This window comes from Heloderma suspectum, chromosome 3, assembly GCF_057233095.1.
Source record: "Heloderma suspectum isolate Gila_16-S chromosome 3, 16-S_ref, whole genome shotgun sequence".
NCBI classification, from domain to species: domain Eukaryota; kingdom Metazoa; phylum Chordata; class Lepidosauria; order Squamata; family Helodermatidae; genus Heloderma; species Heloderma suspectum.
The window spans coordinates 205,035,528-205,057,455 of NC_139460.1; positions in this window are offsets into that span (position 1 = coordinate 205,035,528).

Sequence of the window (21,928 nt, forward strand, 5' to 3'; positions counted from 1 at the left end):
CTACATTTGTTAGGAAGACTAAACAATGCTTCACCAAAAGTTATTTACCTTTCTCTTTTTTCCCTTCTTAAGACTTTTTGAATGACTTAATAAAGAGAATGCACGGTCCTCCGTGTCGTAGCTAACTTTGCTATTTAAAACCTGGTCCTTCTTGGGGATAAGGAAAGACTATATATAATACCTCCACCTTCTAACCATTTGCCCATTTTCTTTTTATAATGTCTGTTAATGCACACATTTGTTGGGAAGAGCACAAATGGTTAATCATTCCCCGCACCACTGAACCTTACCTGTAATATTTGCAAGAGGAAAGCTGGCTGTAAAGTGCCACTTAGTTAAGTAGTCCAGGCACATTTTCTTTGAGAACCATAACAATTTTAATGTTCCTGGCAAACAAAGACACAATTACCCTTGCAGTCATTGAAAGTGTTGATGTGCACCAAGGGGGAAAAATAATACTGAGGGGAAAGCATCCAGTTCAACACTTCTGCTTAAGAAATTATCTTAACATGCAGACAGCCTCAGTGAACAAACTAATCAATCCAGTTGCTTTCAGGTTTCTTATTTTTATTTAAAGACGACTACATTTAACTTCTTTCTAACAAGGAGGCTGCTACAAGCAAGTACAGACTGTCAGATAAACGACTTCCGAACCAAAGAGAAATTTAGAATATACGCAAGGGGAAGTGTGCCAAATATACTCTGTGTGTGTGTGTGTGTGTGTGTGTGTGTATATATATATATATATATATATTTAAAACCATTACATTTCATACAGAGCAGGGATAGGTAACTTCCTGGGGTCCGAGGGCCAATTTCCCCCCACCCCCTGGAACCCACCAGCAGGTGCATCCAACCTCTACTGCACCTCTGAATTTGCTGCCAAGATTCAACAGCACAGCACTGGTGGGAGAAATGCCAATTCCCCTTTAAGACAAGGTGTGAGGGGGGAGGCAGAGTGCAATTTTGCTTTAAAATCAAGTGTGCGCTCCCCACATGTCTTGCTTCAAAGAGAAATCAGTATTTTCCCCCCTGCTATGCTGCCAAATTTTGGTGGCATATTTGGCAGTGGGGCAATAGGAGAAGCAAAATCAGCCAGGGTGGGGTGGGGTGGGGTGGCAAGCACATGCAGCCTGTGGGCGGTATGTGGCTACCCCAATATAGGGTCATCTGTTGTAGTGAGGTATCAAATTCTTCTGGTAGCCAACGAGACTGGTCTGATCAATGATACCATTTTCCATCAGATAACCAGTACTGTGGCCAAGAAAGGTAGTAAACGCCCGTTTCTGCCAGGCTGTTCCCATAACCCACCTTTATTTTGCTTGTCAATTCCATTCTAGCTCTGCCCTGACTCGTTAGGTTCCTTGGGGCTCCACTCCTGTGTTTTTGAAAACTGGCGATTATCGTGGTAAATATAAGACACCACTCCCTCCCCTAGCAAAGGGCCATAGCTCAGTGGTAGAGCTTCCCTGCTTTGCATGCAGAAGGTCCCAGGTTCAATCCCTGGCATCTCCAGGAAGGGTTGGAAAAAACTCCTGCCTGAATCCCTGGAGAACTGCTGCCAGTCAGTGTGGAAAATACTATTATTATTATTTATTTAATTTATTAATCGCCCATCTGGCTGGTCACCCAGCCGCTCTGGGTGATGTACAACATACAATAAAACAATAAAATTCTACAATAAAAACATTTTCTAAAATACCCTAACCCATCCCAAATGCCTGCCTGAACAGCCACGTTTTTAATGCACAACAGAAGCTCATTAAAGAGGGGGCATGACGGAGTTCCCTAGGGAGGGAGTTCCACAGAGTGGGGGCCACTACAGAAAAGGCCCTCTCCCTCGTCCCCACCAGTCTAGCTGTCCTGGCTGATGGGACAGACAGAAGGCCATCCGAGGCTGATCTTGTTAAGCGGCCTGTCTGGTGCTGCTGGAGGCACTCCTTAAGATAGGCTGGGCCGGAACCATATAGGGTTTTAAAGGTCAAAACCAACACCTTGAATTTGGCCCGGAAAACAACTGGTAACCAGTGCAACTCCTTCAGCAATGGAGTGATGTGATCTCGCCGGCGGCTGCCTTTAATCAGGCGAGCCGCCGCATTCTGTACTGAGCTATATGGACCAATGGTTTGACTCGGTATAAGGCAGCTTCCCGTGTTCCCTTTGCATTCAACGGAGCATGCCACGTGCTCAAGTTGAGCCTGGTTCCAGGGTTTTGTGGGGTCTTGGGCAATGGATAATTCTCTCACTGTCAGGGTGGAAACTGAGCCCATAGATCCTCAGAGAAATTCTGATTCTGAGGAGGAACAGCTATCCGTGGGAGAGGAGCCAGCTCATCCCTCACAGGCACAGCAGCTGGCAGAGATTCCTCCTGCCGGCATTCCTGAGATAGATAGCGATCCTAGCAGTGAGAAAGTGCAGGAGGGGGGCTTGCTAAATGCTCGACGCAGACGTAGAGAGCGACGAGCGATGGAGGGCGTGGAAAGGAGGCGTAGCGCCCATTTGGCGCGCAAGCCACGGCCGCCTCCCATGGACCCAAGGGAAAGAGGGAGGATCTCTCCCTAGACCATAAGTTCTGGGTCTTCAAGTGACTCTCTTTCAAACGGGCCTATTTGAAGCTTAGGCCACTCTGCTGTTCCTTGCTTTAGTCGCTGGTGATTAGCATCTGAAAGAGTCATTAAGTTGTAAAAGGATTAAAGCTTTGAAAAGAATCCTTTCATCTGTGTCTTGAGTTGGCTATTGGAGTCTACTGAAAGAGGCCGCCAAGGAGCTCCTGACACTCACTGCCACATGGCTCCTCCAGCAAAGACAGTCTTACTCAACCATTATGTTAAGCAAGCTCTAGAGTAGGGCCTAAGCCAGAAGTGGGCAACTTGTGGCCCTCCAGATGTTTTGGCCTATAAATCCCATCAGCCCTAGCCTGCACAGCCAATGGTGAGGGATGTTGGGAGTTGTAGGTAGGGATGCACGAAAATCACTTACCTGTTCGCAGATTATGCTGATGGGGGGGGGAGGCGCTCCATCCCTCCCCCCGGAATCCTGGACGGGGGGCTAGGCGCTCCATTCCTCTCCCCCCCCCCGGAATCCTCCTTGGCCGGCTGTGCTCCGCAGTGGCTCCGTGGAGCAGCCAGCCAGGCCCAGCCAGGCCAGAGCCATTCGCAGCTGGATTTCCGGCTGTGGAGGGCTCTGGGGGGGAAAAAAACGTGTACGCAAATTCCTTATTTTTGACGTCTTAATCTACGTAAATATTTACGTAGACTAAGACACCGAAAATAAGGGGAATGTAAATAGTGTAGTGGACGCTATTTGCGTTCCCCTTATTTTCACCATCTTAGTCTACGTAATTATTTACGAGGACTAAGACGGCCCAAAATAAGGAACGCAAATTGCGGCGGCTGTAGCTGCCGCCATTTGTGTACGCCTTTTTTTTTTTTTTTACCCAGACGTTTTAGGCTACGTAAAAACTTACGTAGCCTATCACGTGGGTGTAAAAAAAAACCCCTGCAAATGGCAGCGGCGGCAGCCGGTCGGAAGACCAGCCGCCGCAGCCGCTGCCGCCGCAGCCACCACCAGAGCCGCCGCCGCCCAGAAGATCCGCCCCAGGTAAGTCTCGTCCCAGGGGTATCCGCGGGGGGGGGGGCAGGCCATTCCGCCACAGATTTCGGGGGGCCAAATGCACTGGCATTCGGCCTCCCGAGATCCGTGGTGGAATTCTCTGCCATCCCTAGTTGTAGGCCAGAACATCCGGTGGGACACAAAGTTGCCCACCTCTGGCCTAAGTTCAGTCAGAGAGCCTCTGAATAGTATACTTGTCTAAGGCTACCTCTGTGGCCCCAAAAGTAGACATTACTTTACTTGCATGGCTAGTGACCATGTCTGTTTTTTAAAAATAACGCTAAACATGGTGGGGTGTTGGGGTTTTTTTTAAAAAAAAAATCTGCTGCTTTCACAACAAGGCACAGAAATAGAGCTTTGTCAGACCCTTAACAGGGGACAGGGGGCAAAGGCTGAGGTATGGCAAGGGAAAGAAAAAGAATTTCAATGGGAGTCATGAAATACCAGCTGCACAGGTGTAAGCTCCGAGGTTCAGCCGCTGGCATCTCATATAATACTACAGAAAGGTGGAAAAATACTTTCCTAAGTATTTGCCTAAGACTTTGGAGAGGTACAAACAGTCCCAAGAGATCAGCCTTCCCCAACTGGGTGCCCTCCAGATGAATTTGAGTACAACTCCCATCATCCACAGCCAGCATGGTCATTGTTTCCAAGCGTAGCACTTTACTTTCCCCCAAAGGAGCGAATGGAAATCAGTGGTTTATTTGGGAGGAAGAGAAGGGGACCGCCGGTGATGTCATTGGGATAGGAACTAAACTGCTTGTTTGTAGGGGTGTACGAAACCCCCTTACCTAGACTCCGCCGGGGTCCGCAGGGGGGGAGGCGATCCATTCCTCCCCCCCGGAATCCTCGCCGGCCAGCTCCGCTCAGTGGCAAGTCCATAGAGCCGCCAGCCAGCTCCAAAGTGCCAGCGATACGGTCACCATTGCTGTATTGCTGGTGGGCTGGATTGACTGCGGCCACAAATGGCGTCCTGGACGCCATTTGCATCCATGCTTTTAATTAACGCAATAGGCTATGCAAATATCTGCATAGCCTATCATGTAAAAGCAGGGACGTACGCACACACACACCACTGGATGTTTGCAGTAGGACAAAAATTAATCCTACTACATTTCTCTTGAGTTCAGTCCCACTACATCCATTGAAGCTTTGCCATTAATTTCAAAGGCGGCAAAACCAGCCTCTTGATGAGCACATTGCTGGGGGTTTCTTTGTGATGTTTCTTCAGAGAACTAGATTGTCAGTACAATTAAAACAAGAATGAAAGAAGAATACTAAAGCATTTTTACTTGAGGTAGAGCCATGAGTGGACTGACAAGTAATTACACAGCCTTTGCAAATAAGATATCAAAGGGAGAGGCAGATCAATTATTTTGTCTCATCGTATTCCAATTTGAACCCAGATCTGTTTCTGGAGGACACACAGACACAAATTAAGTTTGGCGGGACTTTGATCGTAGATGAAATGAGAACAAGTAGCATATCTGAATGCCTACAGGATCCATTTGGCTTGCTTCTAATTGTTGCAAAGATACTTCTAACAATCTGTTACTACAAAAATGGAATCAAAACCCAAGAGTAATTAGGAACTATTTTTCATGCAAACACCACTTATGTTACCAAGAAAAAAAAAGAAAAAAATCAAGGAAGGACACACAAGATGCACTTCTGAAGGCCCTGAATATCTGAACTAGCTCTTATTTGTCAAATATGGAAACTGACTAGTGAGTCTTGATTTTTATTTTTCCATGGATAGTTCTCCAGCAAGCGTCTAGAAATAGACCCATCAAAATAATGATAGATTTCTGTCTAAAAATTATGTGCAGAATACTCTAGATATACTCATCCAGGATTGGGGTGGCAGTCAATTGACTGATCAATACAGAATGTGGCTGTCCAAGTGTTGGTAGGGGCGAGGAGATTTGATCATATAATGCCTACACTGCGCCAGCTGCACTTGTTACCAGTGTGTTTCAGAGCCCAGTTTAAAGTGCTGGTTTTGACCTTTAAAGCCTTAAACAGTTTGGGACCAAATAACTTAAAGGACCACCTTCACCCATATCAGTCTGCCCACACTTTAATATCAGCAAGAGACAGAGGCCCTTCTCATTTGCCCACCTGTGAGAGCAGGCAAGTGGCCGGGCATGTGCAAGGGCCTTCTCTGCAATAGCCCACACCTCTGGAATAAGTTGCCATCGGGGATCCACCATGGTCCAACACTGTAGGCCTTTAAGAAGACCTTGAAAACATATTTTAATCTGGCCTTCTCCTGATTGCTTTTGTTGCTGTTTTTATTGTTGGTTTCATTGTTGTTTTTATTGTTGCTGTCTGCTGTTTTTATTGTATTCTTACTGTTTTACTGTGTTTTATCATTCGTAATATCATACTGGTTTTATGTGTTTTATTACTGCATGCTGCCTTGGGAGGGCTTCTGCCCTGAAAGGTGGCCAAAAAAGAAGAAAAAAAGAAAGTTCTTTCTATGTGTTATTTCACCGTGATCAAATATTTCATAGAACCAAGCATCTTTCTCTTGTGTAAGCAGTGGTACCTTTTTATTGCATCATGATGCTATCATAGCAAAGTTAGGACTGAGGAATCCTTCTGCATGTGCACACAAACCTATGCACACATCATGGCTCAGAGATTGCTTCAAATATCACCTCAGACACAAACTCAGGTGGACATAAGCAAGTTATTCTCTGTCTCAGCCATCCATATCTTCAATATGGAGATACTTACATGATCTATTTCATTAGGATGGTGTGAACACCTCATCCGCTATGATGGCATTTAAAAAATTGACTTTGTCTCTTATAGCTGTTGCGTATCTACCATTTGTTTAATTTCAGCTGTCTGGTGTCTTCCCCCTTGTTCTGGGATCAAAACAAAACAAAACAAAAGCCACTGTCTGTCTCCAGAATATCATTCACTTACATCCCCACTGAAACACTTGTGTTCCTTTGATAATGAAACAGATTACAGTTGTTTAGAATTGTGTTGTGTCATAAACGGTCCTGTAAGTTTCTTCTGTAATTTGCCTAAGGGGATATTTGCACAATCATGGGGGTAAAAGAAGCCACCATAGTTTCTCCCCCTGCCCCTACACATGCTGTGTGTGCGCCCATCATTTGCATAATTATGCATGCTGCAGCACAGCTTGGCATGTCATCTGAACCCAATGTGTAGTGTGGCAGGCGTGCCTTCATATCCACCCTACAATCCCTACTGCAAGTTGGGGGTCGGGGATGGGTACAAAGCCAGCCCTGCCTCAGTGTATGCCTGGTTTGGATGACACACCAACTAGGGATGTCCGGATTGTGTAAAATCTATTCTGTCTGTGTTTCGTTGATTGTCAGGTGACTTTTGTTCTACAGTCCACCCATTGACAGAATCAGATTTTTTTCAGTTCCCAAAGTTGCGCATATTCGCATATGTGAAAATGTGCAAATTGCCTCCAAACTGCGCAAAATCCCCCCAAATGTGTATTTTCACACTTTAGCCTATGGGGAAATGAGCATTTTTGGCTGGGTTTTTTGCATATTTTTCAATGGCAAAATTTGCCCAGAATTGGGAAAGTTAGAAACATCGTCTGTGAGTTGGTGGAATCTGCCCGGCAGGGGGGAAGTCGGTCCACTGTGGAATCCGCCAGTCAGATTCATCGGTCGGAAGTCTGGCTGCTGACAGGCCCGGCCGGCAGCTCCATGGACTTGCTGTGGAGCAGAGCCGCCCAGGAAGGATTCCAGGAGGATGGGATGGATCACCTCCCCCCCCCCATGGACCCTTCAGCAAACGGGTAAGTTTTGTACACCCCTAGGTAAAAGAAGGCATTGTGGCTTCTTCCCTGTCCCTGTGCGCACATCCATCATTTGCATAATTATCTATGTTGCAGCATGGGTTGGCATTAGGGAAGTTGGAGAAATCTGCAGTGGAACCAAATGAGTTTGGATTTTGATTTCTAAAGAATCCGGCCTCATTGGAGTCCATGGCGGATTTCTCCGCCATCCCTACTTTTACCCCCGTGATCATCCAAACCCAGACCAAGTGTCTGTCTCTTGCTGCATTCAGATGTAATGCCAAGTGTGCTTTGTCATTATGAGAATGTTTTGCTTTGCACCAGCTAGGGATGTACGAAAGTGACTTACCTTTTAACGAAATTGATTTGAGGTGGGGGGGAGGCACTCCGTCCCTCCCCCCCAAAATCCTGGCCGGGGGGGAGGCGCTCTGTCCCTCCCCCCCCGAATCCTGGCTGGCCGGCTCCGCAAATGGCGGCGGCCATAGCCGCCGCTGTTTGCGTCCCTGCAGTCAGCCGTGATAGGCTACGTAAATGTTTACGTAGCCTATCACAGCTGATTTAAAAGAAAAAAATGTGCATACGCAAATGGCGGCGCCCATGGGCACCGCCATTTGTATTCCTTATTTTGACACGTCTTAGTAGACGCTACGCTATTTGCGTTCCCCTTATTTTCGCCGTCTTAGTCTATGTAAATGTTTACGTAGACTAAGACGTTTCAAAATAAGGAATGCAAATGGCGGCGCCCATGGGCGTGTGTTTTTTTCTTTTCTTTTAAACACGCGTACGCGCGTGTTTCTTTTTCTTTTAAATCAGCCATGATAGGTATTTTTAAAAAATCTAGCCGTGATAGGCTACGTAAATCTTTACGTAGCCTATCGTGTTTTTTTGTTTTTGTTTTTTTAAAAACTGGAAATGGCGACGGTGGCAGCCGGTCGGAAGACTGACTGCCGCAGCCGCCACCGCCGAACCGCCACCGGAGCCGCCGCCGCCAGGAAGATTCGCCCAAGGTAAGTCCCGTCCCGGGGGGGGCGGGGGGCAGACCGTTTCACCACCAATTTCGGTGGGCCGAATGCGCTGGCATTCAGCCTCCCCGAGATTCTTGGCGAAATTCTCTGACATCCCTAGCACCAGCTGGATATGTCTTTTGATGCAGAGAAGGACCTGCATCCCCATCTGAGGCCACTGGTTGGTATGTGTGCTGTGCAGCACCATCACTCAAATGGAAGTTCTGCTATGTTCAGCTCCTCAGAAACTGAGTTTGTGGCCTAAAACTAGATCAGAGCCACACAGTGCAAGTGGAAATATCCCCTCCCCCCAGGCCATCACACTGACCTTGAACTCAGAGTATGACTAGCCACAAGTTCCATGCACAACTGCTGAGCTTGGGCTAGGTAAAAAGACAAATAAAAAAGGTTACAGTATTCCACTTCTTGAGGAGAAAGTTAACTTTGCTCCTTCCATGGCTACATAAGACAGAACCACCTCACTCCCCTTATGGAAGAGAGGCCTTTGTCTGTATTATCTGATGAGCCCGAATCAGTTGCTGCCCAATTGCAGCTTGAAGAATTCAGAATGGAGAATATCTGTGTCTGTGGTGTCGTACTGTCATTCCATTAGAGTATCACTTGTTTGATGCCAATGTTCCTCCACAGCTTACGCTTTCCTGAGTGCCTGCTGCAATCTTGAAAGATTACTGCAAAAGTCGTTACACTAAGTATTGTTCTGAAAGAAACTCCCAACCATTACTGGGAAAGAAATCTAAAACACCGCAACCTTTGCTGGCAGTTGCTGCTAGTAGTGGATGCATAGCATGCCACTGGATCAATGTCTCCTGTCTCAACTGGGCAAAGCACTTCAGCCTGTGTTTAAATCAGTAAATCCCAAACACAGCCTGAGAGGTGTCATAACGCGACGAGCAGGGAGCTGGGAGCAGAGGAGAAACTAGGGCCTGTTGCCTGCAGTCCTTACCCTAAATCAGGGGTGTCGGACTTGTGGCCTTTCAGCACGGCCAGTGTTAAGTGATGGTGGGAGTTGTAGTCCAACAGCATCCAGCCCTGGCCCCATGTTGCCCACACATTGCTGACTTAAATGGAGACGGAAAACCTGCCAAATGTACATGGACTGTGTCCATGAATGGGAATCCTGAGCATGCACAGGCCACAGGGACAACTTGCATGCGTTCCCCTCTGTAGACAAGCCTGCAATGCAGTGTAGGGGTAGCAGGGGTAGCGGGAAGGCATGGCATCAGGGGTGGGGCCAGCCCGCTCTCTCCCTCCATGCAGTCTGAATCATGTGACAGGAGAGGCTGTGAGGTCATTAGTGGCTTGGGCTGCACTTGGGATGATGTGAAGTTGCCCGAGTCTTCTGGTTGCTTATTAGAGATCAGCAACAGATTCAATACCCAACATAGTTAGGAAACAGGCCAACCCATCAAAGGGGGCGTTTCAAGTTTGACAATTACACACACACAATGAATTATTACATCCAGTTGAAGCCTTCGTAGTACTTCTTGCTGACACTTGCAACAGTGTTAGACCTACTAGTTTGCTCCACCCCAATGTGCAAATTGGCCATTATAATGAGAGTCTGTGACTGGCCCAAGCTCATTGGGTGACTTTGCGCCAGTCATACATGCTCAGCCTAGACTCTCAGCCCAGGGTTGTTGTTGTGAGGATTAAATGGAGAGGAGGAGGAGGATAATGTAAGCCGCCTTGGGTTCCTTGCAAGAGGAAAAAAGGTGGGATATAAATGCAATGCAATAAAATAAATAAATAAATTGCCTTACATTTGCATTTTTCTCATGTGAACTAGAACTGAACCAGTTGGTTCATGTCTGCTGAATGTTTATTGGCCTGAATGGGAGCCAAGCTGGAACAACTTCAGTTGCAGCTAAACCTGAACTGGAACAAAATCAAGAAATCTAATGGTTTGACCCCCTTTTCTATTTCCTATATTTTCTTTTCCAGGGTAAACAGGGCCTTTGTTTCAGATATATTGATGCTGAGCAATGGAAATCTGTTGGTGCGTTGATCCTGGCTGAAAACACTGCTCTCTGTAAAAATGAACTCCCTCATTATCTACTTGACAGTAGAGTAATTTATGTTCAAGTCATATTATTCACTCCCTAGATTCAAAGCCATGACAGAGTCCTAAGCCCTCAGAAAATGTGTTAAAAGGCAGGTTATTGGTTATGTCCACTATTATTTTAAGTGCAAATTCCCCATAAAACTGTTTGTTCCCAATTTTCATTCACTAACACTCACACCACAGCACCAGGTCCAAGGCCTGATATTGTTAGGGCACAATGCTATGGCTGGTACTCAGCAGCTAGACGGCCATAGGACACGTCGGTTCCTGGGAACCGACCTCCCCCCCCCTCCTGTGCTGCCTACAAGACAGCGCAGAATGGTCCCATGCTCCATGCTCAGAACATGAGGGTGGAGCAGCAAAAAATGGGTGTTCCGGGGGGTGTTCTGGGGTGGGGAAGGCAGAAATGCCAGTATGACACATCCCACGTGTCGTCCGGCAGTTGCTTCCCCTGCTCCACCTTCCTGTGGCTAGACAGCTGAAATCAGCCGTCTAGCCGCAAATGCAGGGTGGCTGAAGCATGGAGGGGATGATCCCCTCTGCGCTTCTCCTGCCCTGCATTGGAGAGGTGGTTGCCTCCGAGTTTGGATGTGGCCGCCGATCCTGGTAGGATTGCTCCCTCCGGCTGCAATCCTATGCACACTTTCCTAGGAGAAAGACACATTGAACTCACTGGGCTTTACTTCTGAGTAGACAGGTAGCACTGTTAGTGTGCTACCTGGACAAAATAGGAGGGAGAATTGTTCATGTTAACCTACTGCTGCAATAAAACATACCTCTGTTCTCTCCTAGTCCTACTCCTAATACTGCTTAAAGACTGGGGGCCCTGTATGCACACTTTTCTTTGCACTGCATGTAATTGTGTATGTTCGTCTATGTGTCTGATGCATCTGTAATAACCTCAATGCCTAAGCTGTTAACATTATCATTGGGATTTTAGGCCAGTGACTCAGCCCTCTCCTGGATTTTAAGTGAACCGATAACCACAGGATGGATCTGGAGATTACAGGAATCCATGCAACAGTCACTAACACAATGCCACAAGACAGGAAATTTAGCAGAACCATAAAAATAAAGATGACTTTAGTCCCAAGATGGTTCCTCTGCTCATTTACCTCTATGAATTCACACATTATTGTACCAATTTCCCAATCACCTGGCTGAATCTTCTTGTCTTGCTGTGACTCCTCAAACAGATGTTCTTGGAGAGTTCTGGCCAGGGATAACACTTTATCCATCCCAGTGAGTATCAATTGCAGTTAGGCTGACAATGTGGAAGCAAAGCAAATACCAAGCATAAGGCTGGTGTCAAGGGGTAGGCATGACTGGCCACCTAAATGGCTGCATTTAGGCTAATCTACCAGCTTTACAGCCGCAAATGGCACCCACTATGCCATTTGCGTCCGGAGACTTACTTAGCATAGCAATACAGCATGGCTATGGCTGCCAGCCATATCGACATTTGCCAGTGATGCAGAGCAGGCAGCCAGCTCTGCAGGATCGACGCAGAGACAGATCCAACCCGGACGGATTCTGGGGGGAGGTGGAGGTGAGTGCTCCATTCCGCCACAAGCCCCAATGGGGCTGGATTCTTGGAATCCGGCCTCATTGGGGTCCATGGTGGAATTCTCCCCCATCCCTATCACCCAGTGAACTTCTTGACTCATTGAGGATCTAAACCTGGGTCACCCCAGTCTTGATCCAACATTCTAGTAACTAGAGTTTAGTAACAGTCTTCATCTTTCACATTCCAGTGGTAGGCAGAGCCAAAGGCAAAAAGGATGAGGCCAAAGGCAGAGGGGCAGGGCAAAAATACCAAAACTATGAGCATATTTAAAGCTCTCATTAAGGATGTAGGATTTTGTTAAATCTGTTCTGCCTGTGTTTCATAGATTGTCAGTGTCTTTCCTTCTGTCATCCACTCATTGGCAGAATTGGGGAGACGGGACGGAACCAGAATGTCATTCTATTTGCAGTAATTTGCATTAGTGCTATTTAGTAATGGGCACTTGCGCAAATGCACTAATGTGCATTAGTTAATATGTTAATATGCATTAGTGCATATCCCCCACCCCAAAAGCTAAAAACCAGTCCACAAGTCCGAGGAATCTGCAATACTCAGAAAACACTGGTCGACTATGGAATCCGCAGGTCGGATTTATAGAAATTCTAACTCATTTACAGATTTCTCCAACATCCCTACCTCTCCCTGCCAGAAACTAAACCTTATGAGAGGCATTTCAACCTTTTAGAATGGGGTGGGAGAGCACCAAAGTTGGGAAAACAGCAAATGATCAGCAGTTGGGGAAAAGGGGGTGGTGTCAGAGGAGGGGGCAGGGCCATCTGGGGAACCCTGTAAAGCTGGATTTGGATCCCAGTTGGGCCAGATTTGGGCTGGAGACTCAAGAAACCTGACCAAGGCTCATAGAATTCTGACAATGGTCATTTTGTCCATACAATCAGTGAGTTCGCCAGAGAGCTGCCCTTCCTAAATGGCACTTGTGTCTGCTAATGAAGATGTCATTTTGATCTGATGCAGTGGGACATAGAGGAGGATTATTTTTAACTCAAAAGAGCTGATGTCAAATTGACCTTGTTCTAAATGTGGCTGCATATGAATAAATCATACAATTGACTTGCTTTTATACTTTGGTCCCAACAAGTCAACCCCCCACAGGAATATCCTTTTTTCTCTCATATCAGTTGATCCCACTTAATTCACACATTGCCACATTAGGTTCAAGAGTATCAAAACAGACTTCTGAGAATGAGCATAAGGTTTCTTAGGAGCCACTGGGAGCATCAACAAATAGAAGTATAGAAACAGTGGTAGAAATGGATCTGGTTAGCCTGAAGAGAAAGAAAAAAAAAACCCAATCAACAAGAAAGGTAGCAAAGAAATCTATGAAAGACCAGCAGTGCATAATAATAAACACTTAAAGGAGCTGTTGTGTTTGCTCTTATACACTATATCTGATGTTTGAAATCCAGATCTTTTGGCCCTGGAGTATTAGTTATTCTGTATAAGTCAGGTTTAGAGAATGTATTGACTTTTCACAGAGTAATGGTATCAAAGAGCTAAATAGTTCTACAGGAAGTATGTGGCTGCATTTCCTGATTCATGTGCCACATGGGTGATTTCCCCCTGTCATGGAAGGCTTAGATGACACACTACCAGTCAGGAAGCTAGACAAAAACTGTATTGTCTCTCTCCAACAAGAGCAGAAGAGCGACAGGAAACTCCTGACTCTACCCAGTTACAACCAAGTCCAGTGCCATCTAGTGACTAAACTATATAATGACACTATCCATACACACACACCCCTTTTATTTAAAGAAACAACTATTATATCAGCACTGTTAAAAATTGATAGTTCAGGTATTCAGTCATTCACCTCTTAATCTTGAAGGCTTCCAAGGAATTCAACCAGAGCAAGTGACAATCTGAGTAGTAACATCTCCGCCAGTCTTACAAAATGGCTCAGGTAGTTTCTGCAGATGATCCTGGGTTTCAGGTATTTGTGGGTTTAAAACTGGGGTGGGAAACCTGTGGCCTTTGGCCTAATGAAATGTGGCTGGGAGAGAGAGGGTGGCAAAGAGCAAGGGAGAGGAGAGAGTGATGCAATCCTGCAATGCTGCAAACTCTGCCCACCTTTGCCTCTGAGTCTGCCCACCACTGGCTCCGGCCCCGAACTGATTTTTCCCATGGGTCAAAAGTCTTCATAGGAAAAAGGTTCTTTACTTTGGGTGCCAAACTTGACTTCTGACCCCATGTCATGGAAAGCTGAGAGGAGGACACACCAATCAGGAAGCTAGACAAGAATGTTATGGTCTCAAACAAGAACAGTAGCAAGAAACTTCTCTTTGTCACTTAGATACAACTAAATATGCCACTATCTTTCAGCCTAACCTATTTTACAAGATTCTTGTGAAGATAAATTGGGGGGGGGGGGAACCATGTACACTAATCTGAGCTCCTTGGAGGAAGAGTGACATTCAAATGTGATATATCTCATAGTAGTGTAATAATCTCTATGGGCTCTCAATGCTTATTACTTTGAGCTAATTGGGTTGTGTCTTATGGTGCTTGGCCACGACTAGGATATTGGGCAACCCTTTCAGAGCCTGCATTCTGTGGGTGTGCAGACGCACAATGACTGTAGTAACTCTGGTCTGGAGGATCGTGACACTCTGGCTAATGGGCTTTTCTGGATTGAAGTGAAATGGCAGGATAAATGTACTGAAAGGGGAAGTTATTCTACTTGATAAGGGCTTCATGATTTAAGCACTCCCCAGAAGGCCAACTGCTGAGATCTTGGAATTGCCTCTTTGGAAATAATGCTGGTAGAAGCTGTGATTTACAATAGTTCTGAAATCTGGCTGTTGTTGTCGTCGTCGTTTTAAGATGACAGAAATCCCATTTTATTTGTTGTGTTGAAATAATGGTTACAACTTCCCCCTCCCACCCTGATCTGATACTACGGGATTGTATTCTACCTTTATGATTTCTTCCATCATGTTTATCTCTTGCCGCAAAGCAATTACAGCCAGCCTAAAAACACAGCCTGTGTCAGTCTAATATTTATAGCATTTATATGCTAACATTTTCCCTTAACAACCACTGAACTAGCTCTCTACCCTTCGCTTGACAAAACTGCATACATCGTACACGGGGCGGATCCCAGGGGCCCTATCCATTTTGTGTCGAGCCAACTTCCCTGGGATTTCTTGTTTATTATGGATCTGTTTTCATCTCCTCTCCATCGCGCGCTGTGACTTGGACTTTTCTCATTTTGCCATTTGAATGGAAAGGCTGCATAAAGTCAAGTAACTGAAAATTATATATTGTTTTCTCCAGATAATTTCACTCTAATGGGGCTGAAAGAGGGACATCTGCTCTGCATATTGATGCTAGTCTAGAAGAAAGGACCTCTGTCAACTGTAAGTGAAATGCGTAAATGTTTCACAACCAGGCCAAGGAGGGGGTGCTAGATGAATAGGGTATTTGCAGGTATTTGCTTCCCAGAAATACTATATGTATAGTGGGTACAGTTGGGCAACACACACACACACACACACACACACAGTTTGTTTGTTTTTACAAGGTCAAATGTGACAGATCCGTTAGTATCTCTTGAATTTTCTTGGCCATCTGGGGAACACACATGAAGATTAGATAGAAATGAATACAAGAGCCAGAATGGGTGCGACCTATTCCCATCTAACAATCTGAGTGGGGCATTTTCTGTAGTGAGAAAGCCATTCCCAATGCTTGTTAAGCTCATTCTACAGCACAAGTTTTCCATCTGTGTTCTGGGGAATATGAGGGTACCTTGGAATCTTGCTCAACAAGATCAGTCATGGTGCACAAGCTTCCTCAAAAGGCAGCTTGCCCTTTACTACCAATCTTCCTGCACTGGAGATGAGTATTGTAATGTGTACTCAAAGTTCACACAGACTGAATTCCACACTACACAGGAAGGATGTGTGCCCTAGAATATGCCCCAGAGTCCTCTGCAACGTGCTGGATTTCTATGACAGACATGCAGAGGTTCCTAGGCAAATGAATCAATGCCGAAAGGTTGAAACTATTCGACAGTATCGACAGTATCAGTGTGGTCTCAGTTAACAAGAATGAGGGATCTCTAGCAAGTAAACGTTGTTGTATGTGTAATACCTCACTGCCACTCAAATAAGGGAGACTGAAAGAGACAAAGATTCTGAGAGAGAATGGAGAACACTATCTAGACTATGCCTTCTTTCTTCAAGAATGCAGTTAGAACCTTCCAGGAAGAATCTACATTAAAGGCACTACATTTTTCCTATGCATATTAAGACAGAAGAAAGGGGCTGGGGCATATAGGGAGTGGTAGGCTTTCTTCTGTCTAAACATGCATAGGATTGTGCCCTAAAAGAGCAATCCTATGACCCTAGATGGCATCTGAGGGGGCCATAGGATGCTAGAAATTTCTACCTCTGGAAATGAATGATGTAAAGAATTGAAACAAAAATCTTGCACAGCCCACCTTTATGTTCAGCAAATAGTCAGTTAAGGAAGAGACATAGTAAGTCTTTAACAAACTCTGGAAAAGAAAATCTTTGTGATAACTGATCGAACCAATAATGTCAATTCAAGAGAAAATGGCTAGTGTGGAAGGGGCCTCAGCCTTTGGCATTAGCTAGCTTGAAGCAGCATTGGGATACTGCAAGTGTAGTCTGTTGCTTTCGGGGGACTGATCTGATACTAATTCAAGACTAGCTCTGCCTGTCTGGATGTTTGCTGGCTTCAACTTTCTCCATTTTAAAGGATCAGATATTACAAACACCATGAAAAGTCACTAATACTCATAAGGAAACTGACCTTGTAATGGCTGCCCCTGGAACGTCCTACTACTCAGGAAGGAGAAGGGTGTGTACCGTGTAGGGATGTGCAAAGCTGGGAAATCTGTTCCATTTAAGACCAGCAGATTTCCTCAGCATTTCTGGTCCAACAAGTGGGAGCAGACTGCATTGGAATTTTTTTTGGATTCTGGGGAAAAATCTTTTTTTCCCCCTTTTAATTGGCTGTAATTCGCACTTTTTTTCTTTTTTACTGGGTTCCGCCATTTGTGCAATTCTATAATTATATTTTTTGGATCTTGAAATGTGCATAAATGATGCCATAATTTAAAAAAAAAATTATTGCTGCTCTTGCACAACCGCGCATGATCACAGGTCTGCCAGCTTGCTATGTAGCCCCACAGAGGCATATTCCCCTCTTGTCAATATCCTTGTCACTTTCATCCTCTCCACACATTACTTCATTTAGCTCAGCAGAGCCATATTCTGTACTTGTCAAAGAACTTGTCAATTCCCCTGCCCCCTTCGCTCAGGAAATGCTGCCAGTTACTGCAAATAGGAGCTGGGAAAAGGGGGTGCACGTTACATCTGTGTTAAAAGCAATTGCTTGAGACTAGGGTAAGTGTGTGATGGAAGTGAGGTACCCCCAAGTGTCAGTTCAACACTTCAAACCCTGAGGATCAGTTTGCTAAGTGGGCGATCTGGTCCCCTTTTCCCGACCTGTCAGTGGGTAATTTGCACATGCTTTGACACTGACAGCTCAGAAAAAGGGGACCAGATTGCCCGCTTTGCAACCCAATCCTCAGGATATGAAGTGCTGAACTGACACCCTGGGGTACCCCGCTTTCATTGCACACTTGCCTGAGTCTCAGGCAAGTGCATTTAACACAGATTTGCACACATTTCAAGATCCAACCCCCCCCAAAGCACAGATTGCAATTTGCGCAAATGGCGGAACCCGGGGGAGTGCAAATTGCAGCCATTTTAAAAATGGAAATTGGCCTATGGGCTCATCTTGCTACAGAGTGAGTTGACACCAGCAGAGGGAAATGGAACAGAATCCATAGGGCCAAACTGGAAAAAAATCCATCGAGTTTCACACTCCAAACAGATCCTCCCTAGTAGTGTATATATGTATTCAGTTTCTAGTCCCTAAATTGTGGAGAAATTACACAGGCAGTGACATGAGTAAGTTGCATGACTATGCTGTGCTGAGATTAACATGCACAACAGCACTGAGCCCAACAGATTCTGAGAATGCCATGCCCTCTGGAGAAATGTTACCATCTTTTGCACAGAGGTTAGAGTTCTCCTGGGGGACCTGCCAACTGAGGGCCAGAATGGATGCAAGAAGACTCTCGCTTTCTTCATAATAAATACATCTACAGAATGTGATGAATGTGGTCACACCGGGTCATAGTGTTTTATAGCACCTTTCCCCAATCTTGCACCCTTCAGATGCTTTGGATTAAAATGCCCATCAGCCCCAGCCAGCATAGGCAACAGTCAGGAATGCTGTGGTCCAAAACGTCTAGAGGGCACCAGGTTGGGGAACACTACTTTATGGATCCTCCTTTCATACTACAGTTCCCAGCAGTCTCTGTAAGGGATACTGGACATACAGGGAGGGACCCAGGAAACACAGAGATAAAAAAGGTTAAGAAAAACCTGGAGATTAAGAGAACAGTTACAGGAATAAAGAGGTTAATACAACTCACACTCTAAAGACATTTCTCGTTAGATAACCTTCAAAAGAGACCCAGCAGAGAGGGTGCAAAGCACACCCGTCTTACTACATGCATTTGAGAAACATGACAGAGGAGTATCCCTCAGGCTTATGAGGCTTCACTCAAACCCTCATGACAATACGGAAGCTGAAGACAAAGAATGCATAAGGAGAATTTTGAAATGATCATGTTTTCAATGCTGGATTCCAGGGAGGTTTGACTTCCATTGAGGGATGCTTCTGATGTTAAAAAAAATTAAAAATAGCATTCTAGGAGTCTTCTTGTGAGCTTATCTTGTCTTAAAACATAATGTGGAAAGAATGAATACCTCACTGCCACTCATTTACCTAATTAGGGAGAAAAGAAGATGCGAGGCACATGAGGAGTCCCCACTCTGCCATTGTAGAAACTTAATTCCTGGCCAAGTTCCCCTTTTCTTTTACTGCAAAAAGAGAGTTTTAACAAGCCCCAATGAATAGCATTCGTTCAATTCACAGCATTGCCCCAGATGATCATCACTCTACAAGCAGCAGAGAGCATCTCAGGAACTTCTTCAGCCAATTATGCAGTGATTTTTATGCAGTTCCAACAGAGCACCAAAAGTCATTATCCTTGGCTAAAACATTATAAGCTCCAGTGAGTGACTTTAGCTCTGAAAGAGAGAGGAAGTAACCTCAGAATAGGCAGGGGTGGGGGGAATGAAAGGAAAATTATCTGAAGTCCACCAGTTTTGAAAGGGGTGTCTTATCAGAAAGATCTTCTTGTTCTGAAATGTGTGGATGTATAATGAACAGGTGAGGAGGAAACAGGGAATTGGACGAATAATAAGTGCTTTAAAAATTAAATGTTAAAGAGCTTGGCTTGCAGCTGGTACCCAAGAAAATGCCAGCATGATATTTCTAATGGGAAAGTCTCGGCAGATTAACAGTAATTAAAACTGAGCTAAATCCTCTCTCTTCATCCACATATTTATCCAATGAATAATGTACCCTCAACACTTACTAAGTCCCAACACAATGCAGGATCACATGCCTTTGTGTTCCTTTTGCTCAGTCATTGATTCCTCTACTCATCTTCATGAATTTTACTGATATGAAGCCAGAATTAATAAAGAATACCACTGTTGTCAATATGAATGGCAAAACTTTGCAAAAATGGGAAGAAAATGGGTTGGAACCAGGATCTGCCCTCTGTTAACACAGGGGCTCCACTCACAGAAGGTCCCTCTGCCTGATTTTTGGGGTTCCCCCCCACACACACAAACACAGCTCACCCCATTCAGCAGGGTCTGCTGACCCTCTGTGTAGCATTTTCAGGGGGCTGGACGGGCTGCCATGGGGAGAGGAGACAGAGAAGTCCACTTCCACCAGCCCGGGTGCACATGACTAAGTCTGGATCTAACCTAATGTATTTAGAATGTCAACTATCCCACAAGATTTCTCTCTCCCTAACATTCCAAGAGGAATGTGTTGTGAGTGCCACCTGCCAGAATATTGTGGGTCATGAAAAGTCTGTGACAAGATCCGAATTGTATGGCTTTTCTCAGACCCCCATACTGGTTACGTATCAGAATGTGGTCAGGCCAGGAAAATGACTGGTTGAAAACCCTTATCCAAGCTGGACAAAGACAACTGGAAATTTGTGATTGCCTTATATAACCACAACTATGAGACAAAGATTAATACTGACTAATGAACCAGAGGACAACTATATAATGTATTTGCTCCACACTATTCCAGCAGTTAAGCTGCTGAAAAAGATACAAACCTTCAAGTGATCCTTGCAGGCTTCCTAGAGATACATGATGTCTACAACATTTGTTTTTTACTCGGGGACCCAAGGGGGATGAAATAGTGCCCAGAATAAGTGAATGTGACATTGTGTGGTTTGATTATCAAGGTCTATGGTTCCCTCATACCCTTAAGTAAAGATGTCTGTAGTTATAAGGAACTGCTCTAAGAATGCTCTCAGCTAGATCATTATGATACTTCAACATGCCTCTCCCAGGATTTGAATTTCTGAAGGGCATAGCATGCCCATGTTTACACCAGTATGGTAAAAGGTTTTGCTGTAGCTCATCTGTCTCAAATCCCATGAAAATAAGGCTGTTTTCCCACAGAGGTATGGGGCTTCATTGAATTTTGACAGCACCAGTGATGTCTCTCCCATGAAAGCCCATGAAAGGAAACAACCCCTGCATAGTAAAACTATTTGCAGTCAAACATCTGACAACCAGAGATAAATTGAGGTTGCGATCGCATCCTTCTACAATAACATTTTTTGCCCTTTACAAATAACATTTTGCATGATTCTGGATTTACTAAACAGAGGGAAATATGGGGTGGAGCGGGGCATGGGGGTGAATGTTATATGCCTCCCAGTATAATAGTGTGCATTTGTGGAAGGAGACCCTTTATATTACAAAGACACTGGGGTGGGATGGTCAATGGACACCTGGTTAACCTGTGACAGGAGTGATAGGCAGATTTTGGCCCCGTCACAAATTGCAGTGCTTTACTTTCCCCAGTAGGATGATTGACAGCCCCTATTTACTCTGATCTATGGAACTCAACGGGAACTATTTAGAGCCAAGTCTGCCCCTGCCCAACCCCATGCTGTGCACTGTGTCTTGATCACAGTAGGGCATGATGAAACCATGAGAAGTGGCTTTTATACATATAAACTAGCACTGTTCTCACCATTGCACTGGGTGGGATATGAGTTGAAGAAAAGCTTTTATACTCAAGGACCCTACAAAGTCAAATATATACTGTGCTCTCTGGTCACGTACACTCTAACTCCACTGGGGAGGTATTCCCAGCAACCAACAATGCCACTCACCAGCGATGACTGTCCCTTGCCAAGAAGGACTCGGGGCAAGGCAGCCATATAGATAAGACTAGAAAGAGCAGGGATTTCTCCTGCTGCTTCCATCATCACCTGCTGCTTCCATCATCACCCTTGCCTCTGTGGAAGTGAGGCAAAACCCCACCTCTCCCTCCAGCTCTCCATGCTTCACTAGAGGGTTCAAGGGTGAAGCAGGAGGTCTCCTCTCATTTGCAGGATGCTTTGGAGAAGGCCAGAAGCTGCTGGAGAAACACCTGTGATTTCTGTCCTTCTCCAAAGCTTTCTGCAAGACCCTGCCTCTTCTGTCTGCCCTTTGGGGATGAAGGAAGAGGTGAAGACATTTCTGATTTGCAGAAAAGTCTGGAGAAGGACAGAAACAGCAGGCAACTCTCCTGCTTTTTCTGTCCTTCTGCAAAGCATTCTCCAGCCACTGTCCATAAACAGGTGATAACTTTGGATGTGCCAAACTACCTGTTTGAAAATCTTATTGGACTTCTTTTAGCTTTCCTTCAAATCTCTG